This window comes from Lolium perenne, chromosome 7 (assembly GCF_019359855.2).
Source record: "Lolium perenne isolate Kyuss_39 chromosome 7, Kyuss_2.0, whole genome shotgun sequence".
In the NCBI taxonomy this organism is placed as follows: domain Eukaryota; kingdom Viridiplantae; phylum Streptophyta; class Magnoliopsida; order Poales; family Poaceae; genus Lolium; species Lolium perenne.
Genome location: NC_067250.2, coordinates 80,305,219 through 80,324,144, shown reverse-complemented (window position 1 = coordinate 80,324,144; position 18,926 = coordinate 80,305,219).

Genomic DNA, 18,926 nt, shown 5'->3' with positions numbered 1-18,926 from the left:
AGCAAGCTTCTGGTGATCATATGATCACCAGTTGCTTGTAAAAGCTGCTCTTTGTGGTCTATGGTTCACTGTTGCTCACTCTGTGCTGTGTGTGTATCACACAGGCTTAACCTGGTGTGTATTGTTGTTGGCTTAAGCAACTGCTGTTGCCTGCACTGATCCATTGGATCACTGCAAAGCCCTGGTGCTTTGATTTATTTGCTTTGTTCACTTATCTGTGTTGCCTGAATTTTTCTGAAGTGGATAAGTGATGTGAGCTGCTCTGCAGTTGTGATCATCTAATTAATTGTGTCAGGGCTAGATGGATGCCAACCTTCAGTTGTGTACCCTAGCCCTTTACTGAATCCAATTGGATAATGAGGTATAGGTTCTTGTACTGGCTTAGGGTTGAGGTGGCCCTGGCAGCACCTGTGTTGCTGTCCTGGTTGCTCCCCTATCTGTGATTTGCCATGGCTTGTGTTGGCTGGCTGGAATTGAATAATTGTTCACTGGCTTGATCCAGTCTTGGACTTCCAGTGACCTTTTGGTGTTGACAAAATATATAGACAGGTAATTGTCTATAATCTGATGGCTTAGCTAGCTGTAAGTGCTTAGTGAGTGGTTTAGGCTAGCTATGGTTTCATTCTTGGCTGGATTCCTCTAGTTATGCATGGATTTGCATAACTGTTGTTCCCATAGGATGTTTACCTAGTGGTCTTACCCATCTATGCTTGCACCAAATGGCCTGGTAGCCAGATGATGATACACACAGGGTATTCTACCCATACATTGCTTGATGCATTGTATGCTTAAGTATGAGCAAGATATGAACTTGCTCAGGCTTGAGTGTGGTATACCTCACTCCAGCTCCGCGATTGTGTGTTGGTGTAGAGGAGTGCTTCGGGGTTGCTCTTGTGATTGATTTACTTGCCCAGCTTCTCCTGGTGATCTTGTTTTGATTCAATGGTGAGATTGAGCAAATGGAACAAAGACCGGCTGTTCCCCTTGTTCAAGCTGTTCTTGGTGTTCTTGGTAACTTACCCCTTCAGCCTATCGATGGATGAGCAAATGGCTAGGGTTTGAGCACTGAAAAGGTTATATATGTTGCTGCTATACTCTCCCTGGTCGACAGCTTGGCTCTGGTCACTTTGGTGACTCACTGATGCTGTGTGTGTGTTGTGCCACATGCACAAGCAAAGTGCACAGGTGTTGAGCATGCACACCTGATGTGTGTGCTGCTTGTGTGTCTGTGTGAACCAGATCCTGTGAACTTGGCTTTGGAGAGGATCAGCTCGGCGGACTTGATATTATCCTCTATTTCCATTCTTTTTAACTTTGCCAAGTGGCTTTGCCACTTGGCATAATTTGTTCTTCTTTGTGATTTTGTGCGGGGATCATCCATTGAGCAAAATGGACAAAGACTTCATCAAATACAAGATCAAATGAGGATGACCTTGTAGAATTTAGACTAGGACTATTAACTTGTAATTTTTCTTTATTTGCCTTTTTTCTATTCTGCCCATTTGTGTAATGTGTTGTATTATTCTTTTATTTCACTTATGAATATTGTAATGACCTTGTAATGTGTGTGATGATCAATAAAGCTCAAAGTTTTCTCTAATGAGCTTTACTTTAATATAATTGTTCATCTTATTTATTATTGATCATTTACTTAATGAATTTCCTCAATTGAATTATTTAAGTAATTATTTAATGTTTGAATTTGAAATTCAAATTCAACCTTGGTTTGAATTCAACCATGTCATATCATTTGGAATTCAATCAAGCAAACTCTCCTCTCTCTTCTCAAAACCCTAAACTAGTGAAGTGAGATGCAAGTTTGTCGCACTCTCGAAACCCTAACCCTGTAAGGTGTCGAGAGAGAAACTTGTCCCCCTTCGATGCAGTTTTTGTTTAAACGCGCGAAATTTCCCCAGAATTTACTATGCAATGCACATCCCTTTCTAAAATCTACCCCTCGATCGTCACTAAACCTGGGACATTACAAATTCCCCTATCATGAACGAGCGATTCCAAACTCGACGACTATGGTAGCGTCGGAGTTTCTGCTGGTAAATGGCGAAACATTGGTCGGCTAAATTACGAGCTTCTTCGATCAGGTCCACAGATAGCTGTCGAGCCTCGTCAGCAGTTTCTTCATTGTAGGCGGAGACTCGCGGTGAATCGTGGATGATGTCGGAGGGGAGCACTGCTTCAGATCCATATACCAGGAAGAAAGGAGTAAGTCCAGTTGATCTGTTAGGGGTAGTTCGTAAACTCCACAGAACAGAGTCTAACTCCTCAGCCCAAGCTCCTGCTACTCGCCGCAGCGGTTCTTCAAGGTGAGGTTTAATTCCGGCTAATATAAAGCCGTTGGCTTGTTCGACCTGACCATTAGATTGTGGATGAGTCACAGATGCAAGGTCAAGCCAGATCCCTACGTCATTGCAATAATCCTTCAACTCTCCTTGTGCAAAGTTCGTGCCATTATCTATGATTATGCTGTGTGGGATGCCGAATCTTGTAACGAGGCTGCAGACAAATTTGAGTGTCGTAGCACCGTCGGCTTTTCTCACTGGCTTTGCCTCGATCCACTTACTGAACTTGTCAATAGCGACCAAAAGGTACTCAAAACCGCCAGGAGATGACTTTTTCAATTTTCCAACCATGTCTAGCCCCCAGACCGCGAACGGCCAAGTGATGGGGATGGTCTTTAGCTCCTGAGCCGGAGCATTTGGTTGAGTAGCGTAGTACTGACAACCTCGGCAAGTTTTCACTAGTTTATCAGCATCTTCTTTAGCTGTCAACTGGTAAAATCCTAGCCGGAAAGCTTTTGCAACGAGTGATCTGGGAGCGGTGTGATGCCCGCAGTCCCCTGCGTGGATCTCTCTGAGGATTTCAATGCCATATTGATTTGAGACGCATTTGAGAAATACCCCATTTGCACTTCTTTTGTAGAGCTGTCCATCAATGATTGTGTAGGATCTTGCTCGTCTGGTGATCTGTCGTGCAAGGACCTCGTCCTCTGGCAACTTTCGATCAATGAGGTAAACCAGGAACGGTTGTGTCCAGGCCAGAATGATAGCCATCACTTCTTTAGCCGGAGACACTGCCACATCTGGGTTTTCCGGGTTAGCGCCCTTGACTGAGGGTATCCGTAAGTGCTCCATAAAAACTCCGGGTGGAATTGGTTTCCGACCGGATCCGAGCTTGGACAGCATGTCTACCGCCGTGTTATCATCTCTCCTGACGTACTTGACTTCGTATCCGAGGAAGCATTTGGTGATCTCGTCAACTTCGTCTCTGTAAGCCGCCATAATGGAGTTTCGGGTGTTCCAGGTTCCGACTACTTGTTGTGCCACCAGGTCGTAATCTCCGCAGCATATGATGTGCTTGATCCCAATTTCCTTAGCGATGCGCAAACCGTGTAATAGAGCCTCATATTCCTCCATGTTGTTTGTAGCTTCGAAGTGAATCTGTAAGACGTATTGCAGTTCTTCTCCGGTTGGTGACTTCAGGGTAACTCCAGATCCCGAGCCTTGATGTTGTTGGATCCGTCAAAGTGCATGATCCATGGTTCAGGTTCCGGGTCAGGCTCGCCCTCTGGTGTTTTAGTCCAATCGGCGATAAAATATGTTAACACTTAGGATTTGATCACGGTCATGGCTTGGTAATTGATATCGAAGGAAGATAATTCAATGCCCCATTTTGCTATACGCCCTGTCGCGTCGAAATTGTGAATGATGGTTGACAAGGGAGCCTTGCTCACCACTGTCATGGGATGCTCCTGGAAGTAATGCCTCAGCTTTCGGCTGCCTAGGAAAACTCCATAGACTAGCTTCTAAAAGTGAGGGTATCGTTGCTTGGATTCCGTTAAGACCTCGCTTATGTAGTAAACTGGCCTATGGACTCCGTGCTCGTAGCCTTCTTCCTTTCACTCCACCATGATAACTAGGCTGACGACCTTGTTGGTGGCTGCTAAGTAGAGGAACATAGGTTCTGACTCAGCTCGTGCCGCCGAAATAGGTGGGGAAGTGAGTATTTCTTTCAACCCCTGAAGTGTTGCGTCTGCTGCATCATCCCAGACAAATTTGTCTGATTTCTTCAGCAGCTTGTATAAAGGTAGTGCCTTCTCACCAAGACGGCTAACAAATCTACTGATTGCAGTGACGCAACCAGTTAATCGCTGCACATTTTTGAGATAAGTTGGCCTTTTGATGCATAGGATTGCCCTGATTTTTTCCGGGTTAAGTTCAATGCCTCTGTGAGATACAATGAAGCCAAGGAGTTTTTCGGCTGGCACGCCAAAGACGCACTTCAGCGGATTCAACATCATCTTGTACCGTCGAAGATTATCAAAGGTTTCTATGAGATCTGATCAAGTCGGATCCTTTCCGGGTCATGACCGCGATGTCGTCGACGTAGGCATGCACATTCCGACCAATTTGGTCCTTCAGGCATCGTACGTTGGGAGGTGGCACCTGCATTTTTCAAACCAAAAGGCATGGTGACATAGCATTAAGTGCCAAAGGGTGTGATGAACAAGGACGCCTTTTGGTCGGACTTCTTCATCCGGATCTGGTGATACCCGGAATATGCGTCAAGAAAACACAGAAGTTCCGCCCCTGCCATCGAATCAATGACTTGGTCAATGCACGGCAAGGGGAACGGATCCTTCGGACAATGCTTATTCAAGCCAGAGTAATCGATGCACATTCTTAGTATTTCAGAATTCTTTTTGGGTACAAGGACGGGGTTTGCGACCCAATCAGTATGGATAACTTCTACTACAAAACCTGCCTCTAGTAACTTTGCTAATTTCATCCCTATGGCGTGGCGCTTCTTATCTCCAAAGCGTCGCATAGCTTGCTTCACCGGTTTTGCTCCCGGATTTATGTTGAGGTAGTGCTCGGCGAGTTCCCTTGGTACTCCGGACATGTCAGAAGGTTGCCATGCGAAGATATCCATGTTAGCACGGAGGAACTCGACGAGCGCGCTTTCCTATTTGGGGTCCATATCGGCACCGACTGAAACCTGCTTGGAGCTGTCGCCTTCCTTGAGGTCGACCTGCCTGGTTTCTATCGCGGCCTTGAACGAGTTCTTCTGTTCGGAGATATGCTTCTTGGTGGTATGCATCTCTGTCGGATCCACCGCGGCTCTATAGCCTCGCAGCTCCTCTCCAGTGATGACAGATTCTGCAAAGGTGACTTCGCCCTCCTCGTAATCCTGAGCTTTCTTGTAGTCTCCGGATACGGTTATCATGCCGTTAGGACCCGAAATCTTGAGCTTGTTGTAGATGTAGCATGCCCTTGCGTGGAACTTTTGGTAGGTGGGCCTGCCAAAGATTACATGGTAGGAGCTTTTGAACGGCACAACCTCAAACGTGATCATCTCTTCGCGGAAATTATTAACATCGCCGAAGGCCACGGGAAGTTTGATGCTGCCGAGGGAGTCCTTCTGCGCAGTGGAAACGCATAACTCCCGGTTAGATTCCAACTTGCACGAAGTGTCTTCCTTGCTCTGCTGCTGCACTGTTGAAGCGACGAGCGTTCGGAGGTGGTTGATGTCGATTTCCTCATTCTTCCGGGTCAAAATCTCCGCAGCCTTCTGCATGTTTTCCTTTTGAGTTGTGAGCGGCTGATGATTAGAGGGAGTCACGAAGGTGATCTTGCGGGGGCCAATGGCATCCCGTCGGATCTTGTCTGCTGCCTTGTGAGCGTCCTTCATCATGGATTCCCATTGTTCCCGGAGCTTCTTGGCCTTCTGCAGGGAGTCTACGGCTTCGCGCTCTCTTTTGAGGAAACCATCCATTACTTCTCGGGCCTCTTGCCTTTCTTCCAACATCGCCGCTGCGGTGGTGGAAATTTTCTTGGCGGTAGCCAGCATCTCCTTCCTTGCAGCTTCTAGAGCTACTGGATCTGCGGCTTCCTCCGGAGTTATAGGCTTGTTGAGGACTTTTGTGTGAATCAAGGCTCCTATGCCTGCTTGCTCCACGAGCTCTTCCGGGGTCAGGTAATCCTTGCTCCCGGATTCGGAAGGCCCCGACTCCATGGGGTCGGAGGGGGTTACGTCTTCTTCGGTTCCTTGCTCTAGCCCAACAATGGTGTAGGGATTCATTGCATAGAAAACAAAAAATTTCCTACCGCGAGAACGCAATCCAAGCCAAGATGCAATCTAGAAGACGGGAGCAACGAGGGGATGATCAAGACTCACCCTTGAAGATTTCCAAAGCCTATAAGAGTAGGCTCTTATTGCTGCGGTAGACGATCACTTGCCGCTTGCAAAAGCGCGTAGAAGATCTTGATAACGGTGCCACGATCGGGCAGCACCTCCGTACTCGGTCACACGTTCGGTGTTGATGACGACATCCTTCTCCCCGTTCCAGCGGGCAGCGGAAGTAGTAGATCCTCCTCGGAATCCCGGCAGCACGACGGCGTGGTGGCGGTGTCGATGGAGATCTCCGGCAGGGCTTCGCCTAAGCGTATGCGGGAGAAGTGGTGGAGGAGGAGAGGCTAGGGTTTGGGGAGAGGGGGTGGCTAGGGCGCCGGCCATGGGCAGCCCTAGGTGGTGCGGCCAAGAGTGGCTGCCCCCCTCCCTCTCCTCCTCATTATATAGGTGGAAATCCCCAAGAGTTGTAGTCCAAGTCTTCGAATAAGACCCCAACAACAAAACCTCCCATAGGTGGGAAACCTACTCAAGGGGGGAGTCCTACCCAAGGTGGGACTCCCACCTTTCCCTTAGGTGGGGTGGCCGGCCACCTATGGTGGAGTCCACCTGGGACTCCACCCCTTAGGGTTTGGCTGGCCATGCTAGGTGGAGTCCCTTCGGGACTCCACTTTCCATGGTGATTTCTTCCGAACTTTTCTAGAACCTTCTAGAACCTGCCATAAATGCACCGGATCATTTCCAAACTTGGAATATGACTTCCTATATATGAATCTTATTCTCCGGACCATTCCGGACCTCCTCGTGATGTCCTGGATCCCATCCGAGACTCCGAACAAAACTTCGAACTCCATTCCTTATTCCATATCTACTTAAACGACATCAAACCTTAAGTGTGTCACCCTACGGTTCGCGAACTATGTAGACATGGTCGAGATCTCTCTCCGACCAATAACCAATAGCGGGATCTGGAGATCCATAATGGCTCCCACATATTCAACGATGACTTAGTGATCGAATGAACCATTCACATATGATACCAATGCCCTTTGTCACGCGATATTTTACTTGTCTGAGGTTTGATCATCGATATCTCTATACCTCGTTCAACCTCGTCTCATGACAAGTACTCTTTACTCGTACCGTGGTATGTGGTCTCTTATGAACCATTCATATGCTTGCAAGCTATTAGATGACATTCCACCGAGAGGGCCCAGAGTATATCTATCCGTCATCGGGATGGACAAATCCCACTGTTGATCCATATGCCTCAACTCATACTTTCCGGATACTTAATCCCACCTTTATAACCACCCATTTACGCAGTGGCGTTTGATGTAATCAAAGTACCTTTCCGGTATAAGTGATTTACATGATCTCATGGTCATAAGGATTAGGTAACTATGTATCGAAAGCTTATAGCAAATAACTTAATGACGTGATCTTATGCTACGCTTAATTGGGTGTGTCCATTATATCATTCACATAATGACATAACCTTGTTATTAATAACATCCAATGTTCATGATCATGAAACGATGATCATCTATTAATCAACAAGCTAGTTATACAAGAGGCTTACTAGGGACTCCTTGTTGTTCACATAACACACATGTATCAATGTTTCGGTTAATACAATTATAGCATGGTATGTAAACATTATCATAAACTCAAAGATATTATAATAACCATTTTATTATTGCCTCTTGGGCATATCTCCAACAGTCTCCCACTTGCACTAGAGTCAATAATCTAGTTTACATTTGTAAAGATATAACACCTTGGCCTTCTGGTGCTTTATCATGTTTTGCTCACGGGAGAGGTTTTAGTCAATGGATCTGACACGCTCAGAAACGTATGTATTTTGCAATTCATTTGCGTCTCAACGCATCACTCATTTCCAAATGAGTCGGCATTAAATATGTTTGGTCTTCTAGTGGAACCTTAATTCCTTGGTCTGAAATAAGTCACTAATATTGTCACACACATATAGCTTCAAAGTTCTGACACTATTGGAACTACACCAAGTTCTCAAAGAACTTCTTGACTTTAACATCCTCAGTCATTGTCAAAACAATGACATAATCTGCCTTCGTTTGTAGAATCCGTCACAACATTTAGAACTCATCTAAATCTAACATAGACAACTTCTATCTCATTGTGCTACCTTTTAAACAACACTTAGTCTAATTTGAGATTGAAATTTTATTTTCATATGTGACAAAACAAATATCGTTGCAACACCTTACAGTGATTTGTTTGTCATTTCTCCATACAAAACTATATATATATATCCTTGGTTCTTCTTAAGTACTCAAGGATATTCTTTACTGTTTTTCAATGATCATCACATGAATCATTCTGGTATATGCTCCTAACTCTTTAGAGCACAGGACATCTGATTTTGTACATATTCTTCGTGATCTAAATCACTCATGTGTTTTTACTCATCAAGTGTCAGATACACTTAAGTCTTGTTAAAACTTCACATGACAAGAACATTTTCTTAATATTTATATATTGAACTATTTCAATATCCATTCTATGTACTTTGACTTAAACATATTATGTGTTTCAATCTATCTTCATAGATCTTGATACAAAATTTGTTTCAGTCCATATCCTTTCATTGAAGTTAATTTCTCAATGAAACCTTTTAATCAAGTATATAATTACATCATTTATAACCAACTATATGTCTTCTACATAAGTATTATAAATATGTCTCAGCGCTCCCACTTAATTTCTTACAAATGCAAGCCTCTTCATCGTCTCTGATGAAATCAAAAACTCTTTGACTATTTCATCTGGTGAAGATTCCAACTCCGCGATACTTACTTCACCTATTTTGAAGTTCGTATACCTATCTAGTATTCCACGGACTAACAAAACTCTTGGTTGTATCTTGTATACAACTTTACTACACACTTCTGTTAAGTAATGTATTTTGCCATCCTACTATCATATCTCATGAAAGTAATATGTAGTGATTACTAGAATAATCCACATAGACTATAAGCATTGCTACGGAAGATCTAATCTTATCGTAGTCAACTCTTTGAACTTTGTCGTAAACAACTTTTCGACAAGTCAAGCTTATTCATGGATATTCCATCCAAGTCCATCAATTTTATAAATCCATTTACTTTCAAAAAGTATTCATCTATCATGGATTTCATGGCGTATAGCCATTTTAACGGAGTCAGGGCCCATCATAACTTCTTTGTTTGTAGTTGGTTTATCATTGTTCAAAATCAATCCTTTGTCCACAAATCATTTATTTGATCACAAAGTAAACCATACCTGCAAGGTTCAATATGTACTTTGATCTCCATGGCTAAAACACTTTGTAGTCATGGGAGCCATGATCGTCGTGGTCGCTTCCGGAACCAATTCCGATGCTGCGCTACTCTGATCATTATGCTCAGGTTCATAAACCTTATCAAATTATATTGTCCTCCCACTCAAATACTTCACTAGAAATAATTTCTCGGAAATAAGAAACATTGACAAACACTTTTGTCTTTGTCTCGTGGGAAGAATTCCCAATTAAATCTTTGGGATAACCAACAAAGACATTCATCCGATTTTGGTTGTAAACTCTTAGAACAAAATTTAAAGAAAGGACTATAAGGGTTTATACCTATGCCATAACTCGTATGGTGTCATTTCAACGGATCATGATGATGATGCTCTATTTAGTGTAAAAGCGGTAGTCACTAAAGCATAATCCACAAAAATATAATGGCATCATAATATTTTATTTCATCATTAATCCAACAAGGTTTGGATACATTTCTCGGATACTATATCATCATTATGATACTCCAAGAAATGTGAGTTGTAGAACAATTTCATGACTCTCTTAGATGTTCGCTAAAACTCGTAATTCAAAAATTTCCACCATGATCCAATCATAGATATTTGACTTTTCTATTACGGTGATTTCCACTTCATGCTGAAATTTATTTGAAGCTATTCAAATGTTTCAAACTTCTTCCTTATCGAATATATCCACATATATATACTCAATTCATTGTTGGAAGTTTTCATGAAGTAGAAGAATCTCCCGCACACAACTATGCCCAGTGAACCACATACATCATCATGTATGTTTTCACTAAGTTAGTTGCCCGTTCAACTCTTGGCCTATGAACGGTATTTTAGTCATTTCTCTTTTAGAAAATATTTGCAAGCGCCAAACGATTCAAAAAATCAAATGACTCCAAAAATCCATTTGCATGGAGTTCCTTCATGCGTTCCTTTCTAACATGACCTAAATGGCGGTTCCACAAATAAGTGGAATTCAAATCATTTGCCTTATGGCATTTTAGCGTCAGTGTTATGTATGTGTGTTTCACCATTAAGATTTATAATAACTTATCCATCGTACATGGAGTAATGTCATAATTTGAACAACTCATTGTTTTCATTTGACCAGAGCAAAATAACAATTATTAAGTTCTTTATTGTAAATTCTAAGGGCTAGATAGAATGCTAACGATGAACATAATAACATTTTATTTTGTTCCAGACGTGCATTATCATATTCCTTGTCAGTCACTTAGGCCATTGTATTCTTGTATTGCATTGTTTTGTATGACACTTCATACCAACCAATATAGTACTAATACCCAAGAATTTCATAGTGTGATTTAACTAGGAATACAACCATAACATGTATATCATTTATATACACCTGAGCTAGACTTTCTAGTCTTTTCTTTTCTTTTTGCCAAAATATCTTTTGCAGTTTCTCTTTTAGTTTTCCTCATTATTCAGAAAAACACTTCACTTTTAATAACTTCTAGGTTTGTTGGTCAAATAACAATAACCTTGATGTTCTTACTTTGAAGTTGATCATCATATGACAAGTTTTTCAGATTTCACTATTAGTAACTTTGTAATATGATGAACAATTTCACTCATAATTTTATCCATTATATCATGACGACTTTCCGAGACCATGTCTGTACATGTTAGGCTCGTAAAGTTTTAACCTTGGTATTCGCATGTGCAAATCTGGCTTGCACCCGTTGTATGCACACGTAGAATCTATCACACCCGATCATCACGTGATACTTTGAAACGACGAGTCTTAGCAACGGTGCATACTAAGGACGATAATTTCATGGATATGCGAATATTATTAGTGCCCCAATAGTTGAAGGATTGCGACGCCTGGCGTCTTCAACCTTCATACATTCCCATAAAACTTATGAGTTTATGTAGTCTCACCAAATTTATATTCTATCATCTTGCAATAAGGTCTTAGATATCACATATATCTCATACCTTGATTATTTCTGAAAACTAAATTTTTAGCTCCTTACTTTTCAAACAGATTTGAACTTCAAGTTTCACGGAGACAAGATAACTTTAGGTACTAATTGAAACCATAGCTCTTTGAATCAACAATGTGAGGTTTACTAAAAGTTTGCAATAGGACTTAATTAATTCTTGATTCTTTAACAATACGGTACCAATCCGTAAAGTTTCTTGTCAGATTTTAACAGTATTTCTATCTCAATTACAAGACTAGCGCTTGGTAGAAAAACGGATGCCAATACTACAAATTAATTCAAAATACTACTCAGACTATGTTTATGATAATTAGTTCATGTTTTAATCTAATTACTAATGAACTCCCACTTAATACAACATCCCTCATAGTTGTTAAGTGGTACACGATCCACATCCACTACACCAAAACCGATCATCACGTGAGATGATGTAGCTTCAATGGTGAACATCAACATGTTGATCATATCCTCCATATAACTCGTGTTCAACCTTTCGGTTTCCGTTGTCCCGAGGCCATGTCTGTACATGCTAGGCTCGTCAAGCAAACCCAAGTATTCCGCGTGTGCAACATGGCTTACACCCGTTGTATATGAACGTTGAATCTATCACATCCGATCATCACGAGATGCTTTGAAACGACGAACTTTGGCAACGGTGCATACGAGGGGAGAACACTTTATTATCTTGATATTAATGTGAGGGATCATCTTATAATGCTACCGCCGTGTTCTAAGCAAAATAAGATGCATAAAGGATTAACATCACATGCAATTCATATGTGATATGATATGGCCCTTTAGTCTTTGCGCCTTCGATCTTCATCTCCAAAGCACGGACATGATCTCCATCATCAACGGGCATGATCTCCATCATCGTCGGCGTAGCGTCAAGGTTCATGGCGCCGTCTTCATGGTTGTTCACCGCATGTAGCAACTATTACAACTACTTTGAAATAATACTCAACATCAAATATAAAGACAACCATAAGGCTCCTGCCGGTTGCCACAATACAATAATGATCATCTCATACATATTCATCATCACATCATGGCCATATCACATCACCAAACCCTGCAAAAACAAGTTAGACGCCTCTAATTTGGTTTGCATATTTTACGTGGTTTAGGGTTTTCGAGTAAGATCTAATCTACCTATGAACATGAACCACAACGGTGATACTAGTGTTGTCAATAGAAAGAGTAAATTGAATCTTCACTATGGTGGGAGAGACAGACACCCGCAAAGCCACTTATGCAATACAAGTTGCGTGTCGAACGTGGAGCAAGTCTCATGAACGCGGTCATGTAAAGTTAGCCCGAGCCGCTTCATCCCACCATGCCACAAAGATGCAAAGTACTCGAACTAAAGACAACATAAGCATCAACGCCCACAAAACAATTGTGTTCTACTCGTGCAACCATCTATGCATAGACACGGCTCTGATACCACTGTAGGGATTCGTTGCATAGAAAACAAAAAATTTCCTACCGCGAGAACGCAATCCAAGCCAAGATGCAATCTAGAAGACGAGAGCAACGAGGGGATGATCAAGACTCACCCTTGAAGATTTCCAAAGCCTATAAGAGTAGGCTCTTATTGCTGCGGTAGACGATCACTTGCCGCTTGCAAAAGCGCGTAGAAGATCTTGATCACGGTGCCACGATCGGGCAGCACCTCCGTACTCGGTCACACATTCGGTGTTGATGACGACGTCCTTCTCCCCGTTCCAGCGGGCAGCGGAAGTAGTAGATCCTCCTCGGAATCCCGGCATCACGGCGGCGTGGTGGCGGTGTCGATGGAGATCTCCGGCAGGGCTTCGCCTAAGCGTATGCGGGAGAAGTGGTGGAGGAGGAGAGGCTAGGGTTTGGGGAGAGGGGGTGGCTAGGGCACCGGCCATGGGCAGCCCTAGGTGGTGCGGCCAAGAGTGGCTGCCCCCTCCCTCTCCTCCTCATTATATAGGTGGAAATCCCCAAGAGTTGTAGTCCAAGTCTTCGAATAAGACCCCAACAACAAAACCTCCCATAGGTGGGAAACCTACTCAAGGGGGGAGTCCTACCCAAGGTGGGACTCCCACCTTTCCCTTAGGTGGGGTGGCCAGCCACCTATGGTGGAGTCCACCTGGGACTCCACCCCTTAGGGTTTGGCTGGCCATGCTAGGTGGAGTCCCTTCGGGACTCCACTTTCCATGGTGATTTCTTCCGGACTTTTCTAGAACCTTCTAGAACCTGCCATAAATGCACCGGATCATTTCCAAACTTGGAATATGACTTCCTATATATGAATCTTATTCTCCGGACCATTCCGGACCTCATCGTGATGTCCTGGATCCCATCCGAGACTCCGAACAAAACTTCGAACTCCATTCCTTATTCCATATCTACTTAAACGACATCAAACCTTAAGTGTGTCACCCTACGGTTCGCGAACTATGTAGACATGGTCGAGATCTCTCTCTGACCAATAACCAATAGCGGGATCTGGAGATCCATAATGGCTCCCACATATTCAACGATGACTTAGTGATCGAATGAACCATTCACATACGATACCAATGCCCTTTGTCACGCGATATTTTACTTGTCTGAGGTTTGATCATCGATATCTCTATACCTCGTTCAACCTCGTCTCATGACAAGTACTCTTTACTCGTACCGTGGTATGTGGTCTCTTATGAACCATTCATATGCTTGCAAGCTATTAGACGACATTCCACCGAGAGGGCCCAGAGTATATCTATCCGTCATCGGGATGGACAAATCCCACTGTTGATCCATATGCCTCAACTCATACTTTCCGGATACTTAATCCCACCTTTATAACCACCCATTTACGCAGTGGCGTTTGATGTAATCAAAGTACCTTTCCGGTATAAGTGATTTACATGATCTCATGGTCATAAGGATTAGGTAACTATGTATCGAAAGCTTATAGCAAATAACTTAATGACGTGATCTTATGCTACGCTTAATTGGGTGTGTCCATTATATCATTCACATAATGACATAACCTTGTTATTAATAACATCCAATGTTCATGATCATGAAACGATGATCATCTATTAATCAACAAGCTAGTTATACAAGAGGCTTACTAGGGACTCCTTGTTGTTCACATAACACACATGTATCAATGTTTCGGTTAATACAATTATAGCATGGTATGTAAACATTATCATAAACTCAAAGATATTATAATAACCATTTTATTATTGCCTCTTGGGCATATCTCCAACAAATGGTTGCGAAGACCTCCTTGGGCGGAGCGGATTCCGCCTCAGCTTGTTCTTCATCCTCCAACTCCTTCATGGCGCGGTTGTACTCCTCCATGTCCATAGTGCAAGCATCGCCGGAGATTGGGCTTAGGTTTCCTAGGATTGATTTTTCTTTGTCTCCGGCATCCTCTTACTGGTCTGGTGCGTTGCTTTCTCCGACAGCCTCTTGCTGTTCCGGGGCGACGTCGGCTCTGGCAGCCTCATCCTGCATGGGTCCGACTTCTTCCTGAGGAGGAGCGGTCCCAGCGGTATGTGCGAGGAAGTGCACGAAGTGGCACCTTTGCTTCTCTAACACCTGGGAGACCCAGACGGATCTGCATTGGTCTTCCACCGTTGTTTCCTGCTCAGGGGCGGATTGGGTGGGTTTTGAATTTTTCAGATCTAAGGTGGAATCTTCCTCAGGAAGCTCCTGCATCTCAGATCGGATCTTCGCGATAGCGTCCTGCTCAGCGGCGGTCGCTTCAGCGTTACTTACCAGTGCGTTCCCGTCGGAATCGACGGTCTCGCCGACGAAGATGTGTATCCCGCCAATCGGGATGATAGGGAGCTTGACGGGGTTTGTCTTAGCCGGAATCCAGCACTCGTCCTCAGGGACGATCGGAAGGTTCCCGGCGTACATGACGCGCCCCACGGCGATGGTTCGCCGATGCCTCCGAAGGTAGAACCCTCCCGGTTCCAGCCTCCAGACGCCGTAGGCCCCACGGTGGGCGCCAACTGTCGTTGCCTAATCAACGGTACCTCGGAGGAGCGATCCTCACGAGGGGGAGAAGAAGTAGGGGCCATAGGGCGGAGAGTCCTCAGGCCGGTGGTACGCAATTTACCCAGCTTCGGAACACCTGCTCGACGACAGGGCCTACTGCTGCTTGTCTGGAATTATATGGGCGCTTTCGCATTGTTACAATGAGTTGTGGTTGTGCCTCTAGGGCTCCCGGGATCCGGCTTATAAAGGCGCACGGATCTAGGGTTTACGTGGAGAGTCCTAGTCGGAATACAAGTTGTCTAACTACGGTACAATGTCTTGCCGTGTACGTCAAGGATCCGCCTTCCATCTATCTCGTACTGGATACGGCTACCCCTGACAGGCTAAACCGGATCCGACTTCCAATGTCGGCATGGTGGATCCGGCCCCTTGTTCCTGGGCTGGACTTCATCCATCTTAACCTACAGCAACTGGGCCGCCCGATGGGCTTCATGCCACCATCATCGTCTATGGGCCACCCGGGCTTGCCGGATCTTGCAACTGTCGATGGTACACCCATGAAGTATACCCACAACAGCGAGGTCGGTGGAGGCCAGGGGGGCCACACCAGCCCATGGCGTAGCCAGGCCTGGGCCCGCACCATGACATTGTCTGGCCACCCTGTGGCCTTTCTCTGTCTCCCCTCTAGACTTTGTCTTTGTTACGGTAAAATATTGACTTCGGCTTTTGTTTCGTCCAATTCCGAGAATATTTCCTGTACAACTTTTCTGAAATACAAAACATCAGAAAACATGGAACTAGCACTGTGGCATCTTGTTAACAGGTTAGTGCCGAAAAATGTATAAAAGTGCAACGAAGTTTAAACAAATCATATATAATTTGGTGTAAAACAAGCATGGAGCATAAAAAAATATAGATACGACGTATCAAGCATCCCCAAGCTTAACTCCTGCTCGTTCTCGAGTAGGTAAGTGATAACAAAATAATTTTTAAGGTGACATGAAGCCAACACAATCTTGATCAAGCTATTGTAAAATATTGTAAGCTGGGATTAAAGTACTCTAAACATAGACATAATAGATACAATTTTAACAATAGAACTTAGCAACTATGTTATAACATGATAAGTAACTCAAACACAGGATCATGAATAATGGTGCATTGAAAGCAACTGTTTATTTTTTGAGCATAGATAAAACATAGCAAAGCGGTACTCAGCATGTCCTTTATGAAGTAGCAAAACATAAATGCTATGACCCTTTAAAGTTCAAAGGGTAACTAGATACAAGTAATTTAAGAACAAGTAATATCATAATCATGTATCAATCAATAATAATTTTGGGACTATGTACATTATACTAAGAATGACAACTATGCTCTCTTAATTGGTTCATAAGTAGGAAGATGAAGACTCAACATAAAAGTAAAAGAAAGGCTCTTTGTAGAGGAAGCAAGATTAACAAGTTTTATAAACCTTCCAGAAAGTATGGTACTCATTAGGTTTGAGATCTCATTGCCCCTACCATAAGCATCTTGAATGGTTAAAATTAATGTGAGGGAAAATATGAGTTATATGCTTGACAAATCACAAGTCAAAAATCTCGTGCCCCTTAAATACGAGTACCTAAACCTCATGCTACTCAACTTAGGTCCCAAATAATTTCTTGTCATTGTAAGTATACATATACCATTGAGAACGCCAAAGGGGTACCTCCTGCCCCATGATATAGAAGTACTCCTACCTAGGAGCAATCCCATGCCAAAATGACAAGACAAACAGACAATGAGCGTCTCAGCAATCCTTTTATTTACTATGGGTATAGTTTTTATTGAAGATGCTTCAAATAATGTTCACTATGGTTCGCTATAAATTTCCACCGTGAATGATGCATGGCTTAAATTGACAGCCCAGGCGTTTCTCTAACATATATACAAACTTCATGGACTTACAAGTTTCCATTTTATTTCGCACCGCTAGGCATCCATAAACAAAAGAACATGATATTAACTAAATAGGAATGAGTGCAATGTTGAAAGCGTTCCCCGTGAAAATCTTTTATGAAATCTTTGGCTAGGAGTTGTGTATTTTCCTTTTTTTTCTCTACCTTTAATCATAAGGTTTGTGGTAGCATGATGGAGGCACTTCCCCAGGCATGTAGGCATCAATCGATGCAGGGGTTATCCCCTTTTCAAAAAAAAAAGAGTCAATCAGAGATATGCTCGCCAACAAGGATATGCCAATTCGGGTGCCGAGCAACTAAGAGTATGTCTAACAGACCCCCTAAAAGGCCCAACCCCGTAAAATAACCGCCGATATACGGGGTAGAGCTCTGCCCCGCCGATATACAGTTTTGGCTACGGGGTGGCTCCTCGCCCCCCTACAAGTACGGGGAGGGAAGCTGAATACAGGGCCAACCCCCCACTTGTGGCGCGCTGAACTTTCAACAAATCGCAATTGCTTCCGCCATGGAGCCCCGCTGGAGAAACGTGCGACCACCTCCGCGCAGCGCCGCGCGTCCGTGACTGCCGCGCTGCACTGCCTGCAGGTCTTCTCGCCTTCCGTGGCCAAGGCTGTGGCGGGCAGGGGCGGCCGGCCCACGGCCGGTGGCTGGCGGGGTCCGTGGCGGGCGGTGGCGACGGGGTCTGTGGCGGGCAGGGGCGGCGGCGGCCGGCCAGTGGCGGTGGGCAAGGGCGGCGCCCAGGGCGGGGCAGGGGCAGTGGGACTGGAGGAGGAAGAAGTAGAGGAGGAAGAAGAGGAAAAAAAGAAAAAAAATGATTTGGCATATTTTAGGAATATGCCCTTTTACAGTTTAGGGATACGGGATCTGCTAGCTTGAACGAGTTTTCGGCCGATCGAAATCAAATACAGGGCCCTCTACTCATGTTATACGGGGCAGAAGTTTAGGGGATCTGTTAGACATGCTCTAAGCACACAAAACACTACGGCATAGGAAATCTTGTTGTCAGCGAGGTACCCAGATGATCTCTTTTGGGGCTGAACAAGGGAGACGGCTCTGGCAAATGTTCTTTCGTTATTTTTTATGAAGCCGTGATTCTGATAACTTTTCTCTACTGACATTTGTTTCGATGATGCCGCACTATGCGTGTCACCTGAATTATCCCCACGTGACATTCGTCCACTTAGAGCTTGTGTTACCTGAAGGCAAGCAAAAGTGTACTGAAAGCACCTAATTGGGCTCCAAACAGGAGAGCAGCGTCTTCCTCCGAACAAATCCATCAATAATTTCTTGAGATGGCTAGTTTTGAGTACAAGCGCAATCAGGTGTTGGCAAAATATAATAAAGGAGCCGCTGTAGCGATTAATTCAACAAGAAATCTATACCTATACCTAATAATAAAGGAGCTAATGTTTTCTTGGTTTCGTCCGTCAACGCTAAAGTTTCTGCCAAAAAGTTTCGTCAACGCTTTTTTTTGGACCGTTTTGCCCTCCCACCAAATCCCATACTACTGCCAATTGCCATCCTACCGGTTCGTTTATTTCCGCCC